General features: G+C 44.4%; 1 long non-coding RNA gene across 2 annotated transcripts in view; it reads left to right on the top strand.

The window, feature by feature from the left end:
• Window positions 1-13,853, top strand: part of LOC307195396 — a 131,504-nt gene extending 117,651 nt beyond the window's left edge. The window contains exons 3-4 of one of the 2 annotated variants that reach the window (XR_013830827.1): window positions 12,765-12,962; window positions 13,581-13,853. This is a non-coding gene — a long non-coding RNA (uncharacterized lncRNA). Of the gene's footprint in view, window positions 1-12,764 lie in introns of both variants that reach the window. The other variant, XR_013830828.1, reaches the window with a different exon arrangement.
• Window positions 13,854-14,384: the final 531 nt, after the last annotated feature.

Genomic DNA, 14,384 nt, shown 5'->3' with positions numbered 1-14,384 from the left:
ATTCAAATGGAAACAAATGACCGGGTTTCAAGTGAGTAATGTAATCCCACAGAAGAGAAATAAAAAACTAATTCAATTAATTTTTTGTTTTGTTTTGCGGTACGTGGGCCTCTCACTGTTGTGGCCTCTCCCGTTGCGGAGCACAGGCTCCGCAGGCTCAGCAGCCATGACTCACGGGCCCAGCCGCTCCGCGGCATGTGGAATCTTCCCGGACTGGGGCACAAACCCATGTCCCCTGCATCAGCAGGTGGACTCTCAACCACTGTGCCACCAGGGAAGCCCTCAATTAATTTTTGAAGGCAGTATTTTAACTATACATCCTCAGTATAAAGACAAAAAAATTCTTAAACTCTCAGTAAGCTTGTTGTTGGTAGAGGTAAGGATGTGGCAATTCTGAAATTATTTTGTGGATATTGTAGAAATCAGCAAAGATAAATATTTTGATTTGGACAGAGGATTCAGGACTATCACTGTGTGAGAAGGAAGACACAAATATGGATGAGGGAAAAGCAAAAAGGTTATTTGGATTGGGATTCGTGGTTGGTGTTGGATTGGGATTAGTGGGTACTGCTGGCTCTGACCACTGAAGGGGCAGTGACACCTCAGTAATAATAAACACAGATCTTGCCTTCTAAATACCATTTCCAACCAAAAGGAGCCAGGACTTCCTGGAGAAATTGTTGATTCCAGGGATGGGCATAGTGTTATTCTTGAAAGTAAGAAATGCTCAAAATGATGGCAATATGTTGCAAGAATACAGGAAACATTTTGAAGGGACTCCTAGTGTCCAAATCTATGACAATTTGAGCATCAAAATAAATAAGGTTAATGATGGATTTAAACCATGAAAAAATTTTATTAACTCATATTTATATTAAATAAACAAATGAGGAAGAGGGGAAGGCTCATCTTTAGAATAGAAGGGCAACCAATAGATGTAGAATGGATGACAGAGTTCAAAAATCAACATTTTGCAACATCATAGTACTAATTGATTCAGGTAAGCATCATCAATGAAAGCCTTAAAGTCTCTCCCCAGAGATAACTTACTAATTGCAAAGGGAAAAATAGTAACTTTATAGTGGAAACACTTGGCTGACACCACCTTAACTAAGTGGTCAACGTTAACATCACCAACATGGAACACACCCACATTGGTGTGTTTTCTGATATGATGCACTGAGAAGGACACAGCATTGCTTATGTTGTAATCCTGCCAGAAATCATAACCTGAGTATAATCATCCAGAAACATCAGACAAGTCCAAATTGGGGACCGTCTGCAAAACAGCTGGCCAGCGTTCATCAAAGCTGTCAATGTCATGAAAGGCAAGGATAAAATAATTCCAAAACTTTTCCAGATTCAATGAAATAAAAGACATGACAACTGAATGTAGTGCATAATCCTAAATTAGATCTTGGATTGGGGGGAAAGTTGCCATAGAAGACATTATTGGGTAATTGGTGAAATTTGAATATAGACTATATGTTAGATAATAATATTGTATTAATGTTAAAGAGCCTAAAATTGACCATTATACTGTGGTTGTGAAGAGAATGTTCTTGTTTTTAGGAGATATATGCTGAAATGTTTAGGGATAAAGACGCAAAAATCATGCAATTTCCTTTCATATATCAATAGTTTAGCAGTAGCAATTAGAGAGATGATAATTGGTGACTCAATGTGAAGTGCATATGGGAAGACACTGTATAATTTCTGCAACTTTTCTGTGTTTGAAATATTTTTTAAAATAAAAAAGTATATATTTTTTAAAGTTTTCTGATTCTCTAACCTCTCTATTGGAGAAGTGAGGATTAGACAGTACAATATAAGGTGTGGAATTGCCAAAGGATTTAGGCTGGGAGGGAGGGTTAGCAGGGACTAGAGACCTTTTTCCCAGGTTAGTGTCCTGGGACCTGGTCCCCCAGCTGCGTTGGATTGAGTCATTCAGGTGAGCAGTGAGATCTCTGAGAGGAGAAATATACTTTCCATGAAGCTGGAACCAGAAATCCAGGAGTCACTCTCAACTCCAGTCTCTCACTCACTCAACTAAGCACCAAATTCTATTGATTCTACTTTTAGTTAAAACTCAGATTCATCCCCTCCCCTCAACATCCTCTCCCAAAGTCCTGACTTCCTTGTCTGCATTTCTGTGTCACTTCCTAACCTGCAGTAGAAACCCTCCAATCCATCCTTCCCACCTCAGCCAGGTGCAAAGTGAATGAAGCCTGGCTGTTGACGGGGCTTTCACGAGTGCACCATTCATGCTGCTCTCTCAGGTCAGCAACATCTACTGCACTCCCTCTTTCCACTGCACTCCCTACACAGCCTTTTTTCCAACAATTCTGAACTGTTTTTAGGTTCCCAAATACCTTATCAAGGTCTCTAGGGAGGCCCCCCCACAATGTGTCATTCCTCTTCCTTTCTCGTTTTGGGAACAATTTGGAAAATGGAAGAATTAAGAAATAAAAGAAGTGGCAGATAAAGGTACAAATACCTATTGCTGACTAAGGCTAAGCTAGAGGATGTGGTTCAGGTCTGTCAACCAGAGAGTGAGACTGCACCTCCCCAGAGGCCGGGAGGAAAAGGGGCTGAGAATATCTAGGTTTGTGCTTAAGGACAATTTCTCCTGCAGAACACCGTAAGTGGAAAGAGGCACCCCCACTAACATACCACAGGCTATGAAATGTCTGTGTACAAAGCTTGCCCTTTCCTATTTGCCTACCCTCTGTACCAGCCTAAATGTTACCCCCTTTAAGAAGTCTTTATTGAGTGCTTTGGGCTGAATTGTGTTCCCCCTAAATTCATATGTTGAAGCCCTAATGCCAAATAGATGGTATTTGGAGATGGGACCTTTGGGAAGTAATTAGGGTTAGGTGAGGTCATGAGGGTGGGGCCCTCCAGATGGGATTAGTGCCCTCATAAGAAGAGACACCAAAGATCTTGCTCTCTTGCCCCCTCTTTCTCCCTGAGCATGTGCAAAGAAAAGGTAATGTGAAGGCTCAGGGGGAAGGTGGCCATCTACAAGGGAGGAAGAGAGGCCTCACCAGAACCCAACCATGCAGGCACCTGTACCTCCAACTTTCAGGCTCCAGAACTGTGAGAAAATAAATTGTTGTTCAGACCACCCAGTCTATGGTATTTTGTTATGCAGTCCAAACTGACTAGTACAGTGAGCACATTCCAAATAAAGGTAATCACATCCTCCTTGGTATTACCTCCTTTTAGTAAACTTTCTTTCTTTCACCAAAGTCAGACATTTACATAGTTTTAAAAGTCAAATGATACTTCAAAGCATATAATAAAAATAGTAGTCTATGGCTCTCCCCAAATTCCTAGCTTGAGCCTAGCTCCCCAGGAAAAAAAAACATTCTCAACTCTTCCAATTATTTCTTATAAGCTGGGGGCCCACTCAGTGATTCCAAGTAATGTTTACAGCACTCTTCCCTGATTTATCAATTTTATACAGTAATTATTGACTTCCTACTATGAGGATTTAGCATTCTGTTACCCTGCCATCACTTTCCCGGCTTGCAACCTTACAGTTCAGTGATACCACATTTTCAGTGAATGTTCAGTGTTTACATTATTTTTATCACAAGACTGTCCTTCACTGCCAACCCAAACATATAATACAATTCCATTTCCTTTCTTATACAATTTTCTTGTTTTCCCAGATATTAATTGCCTTTTTCTTTTTCTAGCTTGGCTTTTATATCATCACAAATTCTTCAGCAGAACTATCAAACACCTCTGAATGCTATTTTCCATATAATTAAATCGTCACTTACCTCATTATTTGTTTCTGCTATCATATTTTTAATGCCGATGAGTTTTATATCATTCTCCCAACATTCCTTTTTTTCTCTCTTTTTTGTCCTCTGCTGCTGGATTTAGTGCTTTATGTACATTCTGTCGATGAATCCTCTCAACATCTCTGCAAGGTAGTTATTATCCCCACTTCGCAATGGTGAGGAAGTGGAGGTTCAGAAAGGTAAAGTAACTCACTTAAGGTCACACAGCTGGTATATGCCAGAGCAGAGTTTTGCTTTGTTTTTTGTTTGTTTTTAAAATTTATTTATTTATTTCGGCTGCGCTGTGTGGCTTGTGGGATCTTACTTTCCCGATCAGGGATCGAATCCAGGCCCTTGGCAGTGAAAACCTGGAGTCCTAACCATGGGACCGCCAGGGAATTCCCTGTTTCTTTAAATTTTAGTAAAAAAACACAAAAACACAAAACGTGAAATCTACCCTCTTAACAATTTTAGTGTATAGTACAGTATTCTTAGCCACATCTATATCTTGTACAGCAAATCTATACAACTTTTTCATCTTGCATGCCTGAAACTCTGTGCCCACTGAACAGCAACTCCTCTCATTTCCCCTTCCCTCCAGCCCTGGCAACCACCGTTCTCCTTTCTGCTTCTATGAGTTTGACTACTGTAGATACCTCATGAAAGAGGAATCATGCAGTATTTGTCCTTCTGTGACTGACTTATTTCTCTTAGCATAATGTCCTCAATTTTCGTTTCTACTGTAGCATGTGACAGGGTTTCCTCCTCTTTTAAGGCTGAAACATATTCCATTGTATGTAGTATACAACACCTTCTCTTTATTCATTTATTTGTCTACGGACATTTAGGTTACTTCTATTGCTACTTCTTGGCTAGTGTGTATAACATTCCTTTTTAATAGCAGGCTCTTTTTGGTTTGGGGATACATTCTCTCCAAGGCTATTAAGACTTTTTGTTTTTAGTTTTCCTTTCTCTTTCTGCTGAGTTTGGTTTTTTTGCTGTTTATTTATTTTGATTTCTATTTTTCACGTTAAAAACATTCCTCTAACATCTGAGTATACTTTTTGTTTTTTTGTTTTTGGCCGCAAGGCTTGCAGGATCTTAATTCCCTGACCAGGGATTGAACCTGTACCCAGGGATTGAACCCATACCCTCAGCAGTGAAAGCACAGAGTCCTAACCACTGGAGCCCCAGGGAATTCCCTGAGTATACTGTTCACTAAACATTGAAAGGTTGACTAAAGCTCTGTGTGGCCATGGGGGGAGGGGCTTGTCCATGTATGTGTAGACTTTAGGCTGGAGATCTGTAGGATTATGAGATGATTCAGGAGGGACCTGGATTTCTTTTTCCATTCCCCAGACCCCAGAAGTACCACCTGTCATTATAGGCGTATCTTTTCGTTGGGGCCATTCATCTTTTCCAGAATCTACTAGTCTCCTGCCTGAGGACTGTACACCTGGTGTCAGCCTCCTGGAAGTGGGGACAGAGGAAGAGGGCAGAGAGTCACATGGTTCAGATGTTGATGTTCACTCTCAGAACAGCACTTTGCCCCACTCTCTGCTATGACTGCAGCCCCTCTAGGTCCTGCTCTCCAACCATAAGTCTCCTACCTACTTGGGTAGAGAGGGATAGCCTCTTAGCTACTCCAGTTGGCGAGTGACCTGGGATCTAACCTCTCCTTAAACAGAATTTCAACCAAACCTCTTGTGTTTCACGTCGTGCCCACCGTCACATCCCATAGTTCAGGTGTCTACAATTCTCCATCCTCTGTAGGCACTTGGTAGTAAGATTTCTTCCTCTCCTGCCTCTGTTTTCCATCCTACCAAATTGGATGATATTTCACATTTGTTGTGGATTCCTCCCCAGTTCTCTGTGTCCTTTGGGGTTTATGCATATTTATTTGTATTCCTTTACTCTCGTTTCAGTGGTTTCAGGAGGAAGCAGAGGTAAACATCCACGTTCAATTCACCGTGTTTAGTTAGAAGGTCACTCCCTGCCATGTCTTCAGCTCATAGATGCTGCTGCACTACCCTTGTGCTCTAATCCTTTGTGGCTTGTCCACCTTCCCTGTGGACTGCGGTTTTCCTGAGGGCAGCGGTTTCTTTGCATCCCCAGCCCCTAACATAGATGGCATGCAGTAATTATTCTTCTGGTTGAATGGAACTTAATTTACATAGTTGGTGCTGCCCAAAAAGCTGGGAAATAAATGACCACCTAAGGCCTCCCTCACCATCCTCCCATTCTCCGTTAAAGATAATCCTGATGAAAGAATTTTTTCAAGATTGAAGCAGAAGTAGTGAACTCCTGCTCACATAGTGCCTTGTTTATAATATGTACAGCCTTTTCTGACTCTTTCAGAGAAGTGCTTATTTTACTTAGAAGTAATTGCTTTTCAAAGGCTGGCAATTCTCATTAGTTACCAGGTGAGTGACTCTTAATAAGAAAAGTCTCCTGACTGAGCTAGGAAAAGCAATGGCAGAAAAATGTATAGTGGGGTTTTTTCCCACCTTGCAAACCAAATAGCTCCTGTGCTACGCCTAATTGAAAGAAAATTGACATGTATTATCTAAGATGCATTTTTTCCACGCACACAAAGAGAACTGGGCATGCAGAGGTGAGACCTTTGAGGTCCAGAAAAGAGCTGTGCTGAGGAGAGCACTTCCCTCTTACAGAGATGTAATGGGGCATCATTTCTCTGCTTCTGGGGAAGAATTTTGAAACAGTTCTGTCAGCAGGGTAGGCTCCTTCCGGAGGCTCTGAGACTCCATGTCCTGCCTCTCTCCTCGCTCCTTGTGGTGGCTGGCTCTCCTTGGCATTCACTGGCTTATAGTTGTATTGCTCCCATTTCTGTCTCCACCCTCACGTTGCCCTCTTCCCATTGTATGTGTCTCTGTATCTCCAAATCTCCCTCTCCTTATAAGGACACCAGTCATTGGCTTTAGGGCTCACCCTAATGCCACTATGACCACATCTTAACTTGATTACTTTTCCAAAGACCCTATTTCCAAATAGAGTCACATTAAAGGTTCCAGGTTAACATGAATATTTTGGGGACATTAATCAATCCAGCATATAGCCTAAAATCTTTACCTTCCTGCCTCCTACTTTTAGTTATAATTTTGGGGACTATGTTTGTAATTAAATACTTTCAGACAATTGACATAGGAAAAGACACAGGAAACTCCCAGAGAAGGTGCCTGGACAATGGGGCAAACAGGCTTGCAGGTGAGGCTCCCACCCCTGGGCAGGGGTTCTGAACCTGGGCTGCACATTGGAATCACTCCGGATTTTTACTTCTTTTGCCCCCATATCAGTTGTTTTTAAAGCATCCCAGGTGGTTCCAGTGTGCATCCGGATGCAGACCTCTGTTCCAGGCACTCCTCCTCAAACACTTGCTGATGAGGCTACTGTATTTGAGCTCCACTGGCCTCTGTTGAAGCAGGTCCTGCATGTGTGTGCTCTTGCTGATTGCTGAGAATTTAGCATCAGCACTTGTGGCTTTTATTTCAGTTCCTTCATTAGCTTGGATGGAGAACAGCTTCATTGGTACTGAAAACTCCAAAGTTAATAAGGAAAAAGAACATTTGGAGGGGGATGTGGAGAGGAGGGAGGTTAACATTTAATTTTATTTTTCAGAAATAATTTTTTTTTAACTTATCAAAATAAGTAACGTGCTCGTAGAAATGTAAAAAGCCTCAAAATGACAGTGAAGAGAATCACTTACAATTATGTCCTTCTGGGCAAACAATGACGTAGTGAATGTTCTTCTAATGATTTTTTTCTGTGCATCTATAGATATAAAATATGTATTTTACAAACATGGGATTATGTGGTTTGGGAGCTTAAGTTCTTCGTGTAGCAAAAATCATTAAATGTATATCAATAAATGCTTCCCATTAAGTAGTCTTCAGATTTCAAATGGCTTCTAAGAGGATTCTGTACCCAATCCCCAATTCCAATGTGTAGATGCAGGGGGGAGCAGGGGAGGTTCCCTGCTACCAGCAAGCAATCTTTGACACCAGCTGGGTGTCCTACAATTCAACTCAATTCTGACACTATCTACCTGGAGGTAGCAACAGATTCCCCACAAGGGCTCAGTCCATAAGACCGCCCTCCACTTCAGATGCCAATCACAAGTCCAGATTTTCACCTGTACTTCTGACCTACTGCTTATAAATCAGAGGTTCCCATGACGCTCTCCTTGGGTTCAATTAATTTATTAGAGCAGCTCACAGAACTCAGCAAACCTGTTTATTCAATAGATTACAGATTTATTACAAAAGATATTAAAGAATACAAATAAACAGCCAAATGAAGAGAAACAGGATGAGGTCCCAAGCAAAGGAATTTCTGTCCTTGTGATGTTTGAAGACTGACATAATGGCATGTATTCTCCAACCAGGAAACGCTCTGAACACTGTCCTTCTTTTTGGGTTTTTATGGAGGCTTCATTACATAGGTATGATTGATTAAATCATTGGCCATTGGTGACTGATCAACCTCCAGCTCTTCTCCCCTCCCTGGAAATCAGGGTGTGGGACTGAAAGTTCCAACCCTGTATTCCTGATTGGTTGCCCGGGCAACCAGCCCCCATCCTTAGATGCTTTCCAAAAGTTACCTCATTAACATAAACTCAGTTGCAGTGGAAAGGGGCTTGTTATGAATAACAAGACACCCATTTCACATTTATGGCTCTGAAGCACTTCAAGAACTGAAGTCAAGAGACCAAATATTATAACAAAAGATGTTCTCCTTGCTCTTATCACTCAGGAAATTTCGAGGGTTTGGGGAGCTGTGAGCCAGGAACTGTGGACAAAGACCAAATATATATGAGAAATATGTTTTAGTCCTCTGAATTACCAAATACATGTGTCTTTAAATCACAAAATCACAGCCATATTTTATTCCTTCATAGAGATTTTATCGTGATTACTTAACCAATCACTATAAGAGAATTTCCAGTGGAACTTTTCCTATCGTCTGATTTCTGGGGCTAAAATCCAGGTGCAGAGACCCTACCTATCTCTCCATCCTACAGAGGGTTCCCAGACCCATCCCCACAGCCTCTGTTAACCCCATACCTACTATCCCCCACACCCCCCCATCCCCACCTCCTCACAAATCTCTATAAGCCCAAGACGTGGAAATTAGATGTGGCATAGGGAGTTCCTGACCCAGGGGAGAGCGCTTCCCTGTCCCCACATCCCAGTTGAACGGATTGCAGAGTTTGGGAGTGTCTTTGAGGAGAGAAAGGCCTCTCAACCCCTGAACATTTGCTTAAAGTGCAACTACTGGTCTGTGTTCTGTACTGAGCAGGAAAAAAGGAACTGGCTAGGGATGGCTCCACAAAGAGAAGAAGCAGCCTGCTCTCGCCCCACCACTGTCATCTGGTGTGATAAGGAGGCATGAGTTGCCTGGGGCCAAGCGGGTGCCATGGAAGGAAGCCAGGCTGTGCTGCTTTTCTGGCTCCCTGTCCAGGGGACAACCAGCAGCAAGAGCCTGTGGGGTGCTGTAATGTGGGCTGGAACTGGGGGCAGGGGGGGCAAGGTCCAATGGAAGCACATCTCCATGTGGCATAATTGTTGAGGGGAGGCATCCCCCAGAGTCTTGAAGAACTTAACCACATGTTCCACAAGATGCCCGATACCCAGAGGACATGCATCCCCAGACAAGACCACACCAGGTGCTAAGGCTTTTGCCCCTTCTCTCTCTCTCCCACCCCTTGCTAACTGGAAGCAGCAGAGTGACAGGGAGGAGGAAGCATCAGAGTAGCTCAGGCCCTCTCCGCAGGTGGGTTCCCAAGCCTTGGAGGAGGGAGGGCACTGAGTTAGACAGTCAATACAGTAGCTTGGTCTTGTGAATCAATAATAGCTTTTTAAATATGCATGTTCTGGGCTTCCCTGGTGGCGCAGTGGTTGAGAGTCCTCCTGCCGGTGCAGGGGACACGGGCTCGTGCCCCGGTCCAGGAAGATCCCACATGCCGCGGAGCGGCTAGGCCCGTGAGCCATGGCCGCTGGACCTGCACGTCCGGAGCCTGTGCTCCGCAACGGGAGAGGCCACAACAGTGAGAGGCCCGCGTACCGCAAAAAAAAAAAAAAAAAAAAATGCATGTTCCTTGACCCAGCAGATCCACCTCCAGGAATTTATCTAAGAGAATAATCAGAGATGTGTAGAAAGATTTACATAGTGAGAGAATTGCCATATATGAAAAATATTTCCCCACATCCTTTAACATAAGTTTTTATGTTAAAAAGTTATCTATTCTTTTAATAACAGTTAACAGAATTCTGATGGCTTTTTATATACAGTTGCAATATACCACAGTGCTAATAATAGATAGAATCACTCATATTAAAGAAAAGATGTTTTAGAAAGCTGACCATTACAGAAGCAAGGACACCGTGTGCCAGCACCGTGGGTGCTGGGACTCTAAAGAGGAGGAAGGTGCAGTACCTGCTTTTGAGGAGATCTGAACCTAGTGGAGAGGACAGGAACAAAACACATTTCTGCAAGGACTGTGAAATGTGCGCCAACTGGAACTCAAAGGAAGAGTGACTAACTTTGAGGTAGGAAGCAGGTGCTTGTGGAATTGTTTTTCCACTGAAGAAGAAATTATTTACTTGTTCACATTCGCCCAGCTGTTCAGAAGACTGCCGTAGGGGTTTTATCGTCGGCCCACTCCTCAGAAAGTAACTGCTTCTCACACAACTGTAGGAGCACAATGCATTTGCAAGTCAAGGGGTGGAAAATCTGATCAGGATGAATAGAAACGCTTGACTAATAGAAATGATCTCTATATACAGGTCCTTCATAATATATAATAAAAAGGCAGAAAGGCCCTTGACATGTGAAGACAGTTGGATTGTGTGTTTCGTACATGTAGCACTATGTATACATTACATTATGAACCACCACACAGGAGCACAACGGAAGGCCCATACTCCATAGGTCTAACTCTGTAGCAGCTATAAATCAAGCTCATGAACTGCCCCGAAAAGTATGTTCTATCCTCCCATTTTGACAAATATATCTTCATAATGGCTTGGAAGGACAGGGTTCAAATTTAGGATCTCAGTGCGATGTTTGAATGCAGTGGGACAGCGAGGCCAGCCTGTGGCACACCTCATCCTGTTGTCCCACCCTTGGCTCCATCTCCACACAAGTGGCACCCCAGCCTACATGTCCATACCCTTGCAAACAGCTACCGTTGGCCACTCCTCAGGCCCCAGGAGACAAGTGCCAGCAAAGCAGTCAGCTGTGGGACAGTGGCCTGGGGGAGGGGCCCACTCAGGGCCCAGCAGGGGGCTCAGGAACACTGGGGTAGTGTCTTAGTCTGCTTGGGCTGTTCTAACAGACTTCCATGGACTGGACGGCTTGGTCAGCAGACATTTATTTCTCATACTTTTGGAGGCTGTGAAGTCCAAGATTCAGGTGCCAGCTAATTCAATGCCTGGTGAGGGCCCTCTTCCTGGTGTATGGAAGGCCCCATTCTTGCTGTGTCCTCACACGGTGAAGACAGAGATCATGTCCCTTGTGTCTCTTTTAAGAGCCCTAATCCCATCACGAGGTCTCTCTTTCTCTCATGACCCATTAATTGCCTCCCAAAGGCCTTACTTCCGAATACTATAATATTGGGGATTAGAGTTTTATCATATAAATTTGGGGGGATACAAACATTCAGTCCATAGTGGAAGGAGGGTATACTGAGCTCTGGATACTTGGTGCCTGGCCCAGGAGAGGGTCTACAACTCTGAGCACGCACCTCCCCTTGACCCACTGGATTCCTGGTCCGTGGGGAGGAGCGTGGTGGGGCTCGGGCCAGAGCTGGGCCCCTAAAGCTCAGAGCCTAGGACAGGACACTCTTTCCTGGTCTGGGCTGAGGGGTGGGTACAATTTAGCGCACCATGTCTCCAGCCTCTCACTGGCTGATCTTCAGAGCAAATCGAGAGGCCGGAGGTGAGGCTGTTTGACAATGATATGGAGCAATTTCTTGGAAAGCCACCTTGTACGTAAGAAAGACTGAGGTCAGGGCCGCTAACTTCTATTCTACTTTTTGTACTTAAGTATCCTTTATCACTGCTAATGTCTTAAAACATAACTGGTGTTTTTGTTGTGGTGGTGGTGGTGGTGATTTTTAATTTCACATGAAGGTTGTTTCCAAAGCGATGGTTTAATTCTAACTTTTTTTTTTAAGCATCTGGCTGAGAGCCTGTTAATAGCTGTATAGAGCAAGGCTTTTTTTTTTTTCATTTCCCCACTGAATTTCCTGGGCTCAAACCATCATCATTCACTGAGTCAGAGACTTTCCAGGTAGCAGCTTATCCAAACTTCTGTACTACTCACAACCTTCGTGAGAAGTTTTGATGCTACAGGCAACAAGAAAGCCATTCAGTCCTGGCTTTAACCTAGCTCCCCAGTTCCTGCCCTTAAGGATCCCCTGGGAAACTCAGAAATTCTGGTACCCAGGCCCAGCCCCTGACCAATTAGTTTAGAGTCCCGGGGCGGAGCCAGGGCTGAGGTATTTTATCAGAGCTCCCAGGTGGTTCTCACATGCCCAATCAGCTAGCAGTGTCAGGAGAGCAGATACTCTCTCATTTTGCCAAGGTGGACAGTGGCCTGGCCAGGTGGATGTCGCACAGGACCAGCTCAGGTGTGAAAGCGCCCCGTTAGCAGTGGGATGGGGGGTGCTGCCACATCTGTCCTCAGCCGGGGGATTTGCATGAACCTGGCGTGGTGCAACCGGGCTGGTATCAGGGATTCTTTACCAGCTCCTCCTCCCAGCGCTGACTGCTCTCGGGTAAATAAAATATTTTAAAAATCACAAAACCATTCTTAATGGCAGCAAACAAACTGCTAAACAGGGAGGGGAGGAAAAACACCTCTGTAACAAAAATAAATCTAGCTCCCACAGAGAGAGCACAGCTGAGATCAGTAGCTAAGACATGTGTTTTTTGGTTTTTTTTTTTTTAGGTTACAGAGACATGCATTAAAGCAACAGGACAGCAGAAATCAAACTACTGAACTGACAGGCTATTTTTGGAAAAGAAGATCTTGAAGGGAGTGCTGAAATTGAAGAATAAACTCTAAACCACAAATGAATAGCAAATCCAGCTAATCTCAGAGGTCGAAGCCATCTTCTTTGGTGAAAAGTTTCCTAAAAAGTGAAGGGTGAGTTGCTAAATCAGACTCTCCTGGGAGGTGAGATCTTTTCAGTGGCTGGAAGACCAGCCAGAGAAATGCTGTGGGTCAGCCACTGCTCCCGTGCCTGCCAGCCACACACACAGGCTGGGAACCGGCGGGAGTTTGGGCCCTCAGCCCACATCCGCTTGCCTCTCCAGCTGCACATCTAGAACAACCACTGGGCCTTCACTGGTTCAGACACGTTCCTTGAGGGCCTATGATGTAGCAGGCATGCGTTAGGTACTGAGGTCGATGCAAAGAAATAAAGCCAAGTCCCCCTCAAACCAAGTTCCTCTGCTGAGTTTATTATTCTTATACCTGTTTCCCACAAGACTGAGGGGTATCTAAGAAAAGGGGGATTGAAATCGTGGGGCTCTCCCGGGTACCAAAGCCTTTCCGTGTCCCCTGTTTCTTGTTCGTAGGTGAAAGGCTTCAGCCTCCTAGACCTTCCCTGAGTTCCAAAGGGCAGGTTCAAACAGTTACTAATTACAGAAGGGAGGGGATGCAGAGACAAGGGAAGAGCAAACAATAGTGCAGACTTTGGGCAGGGTCCTGGTTCCTCCTCAAGGAATATACATAACAGTGTATCTTTGAGTTCTTCTACAGGAACTAAGGCCCCCATCCAGGTGAAAAATTCAGGCTGAGCCTGAGCCCGTGGACCCCAGACTGGTTGGAACCAGAAGGCTGATGACTGAGATTCCTGGAACCTGTTATCTCACCACCAACCAATCAGAGGAAGGTCACACACCCTTGCAGCCCTTCCCCACCCCAATTTTGCCTATAAAAACCCTTCCCCAAAAACTGTGGGGGAGTTCGAGCTTTTTGAGCACAAGCCTGCTGTTCTCCTTGCTCAGTCCTTGCAATAAATTTTTCTCAGCTCCCAACTCTGACATTTCAGTCTGTTTGGTCTCACTGTGCATCAGGTACAAGAACTTGGGTTCGACAACACAAAGGTAAGGAATACTCCCACCCTCATGTTTACAGTCTGGTGATATATAACAGCAGGCAGAAGAGCACAGGGCAATACATAAGGGGTCCTGACTTGGCTCTCAAACACCCTCATCATGTGATATGAGTCACCCAGTGTCTCCAGGTCTCAGTTTCCTCATTTATACATCGAGGGCTAAGGGTGGAGGGGAAGCGAGGTGGCAAATTCAGCTTCCCTACGCAACCAACCAGAAAAGCAACTGTGGTGCCACCACCAGAAAGGTTCCAAGGCCTCCAGGGCTTCCTGGGAGAGGAGGGGAGGGGACATCAGGACAAGCAGGACTGTGCATACAGTAAACCCCCGGGAATGCTCCTGAACGTAACGCCAGCTTGGATACGACAGCAGTTTGGCTCTACTGTGACTGCTTCCCATCCCCTGTGCGGCGCTGTTCTCAAAGGTGGAATCAAGCCCTTTTCCTGGAG

The sequence above is a fragment of the Stenella coeruleoalba genome (assembly GCF_951394435.1).
Source record: "Stenella coeruleoalba genome assembly, chromosome: 12".
Lineage (NCBI taxonomy): Eukaryota > Metazoa > Chordata > Mammalia > Artiodactyla > Delphinidae > Stenella > Stenella coeruleoalba.
The sequence above is the reverse complement of the archived record's forward strand: the minus strand, read 5'-3'. Positions and strand labels throughout refer to the sequence as shown.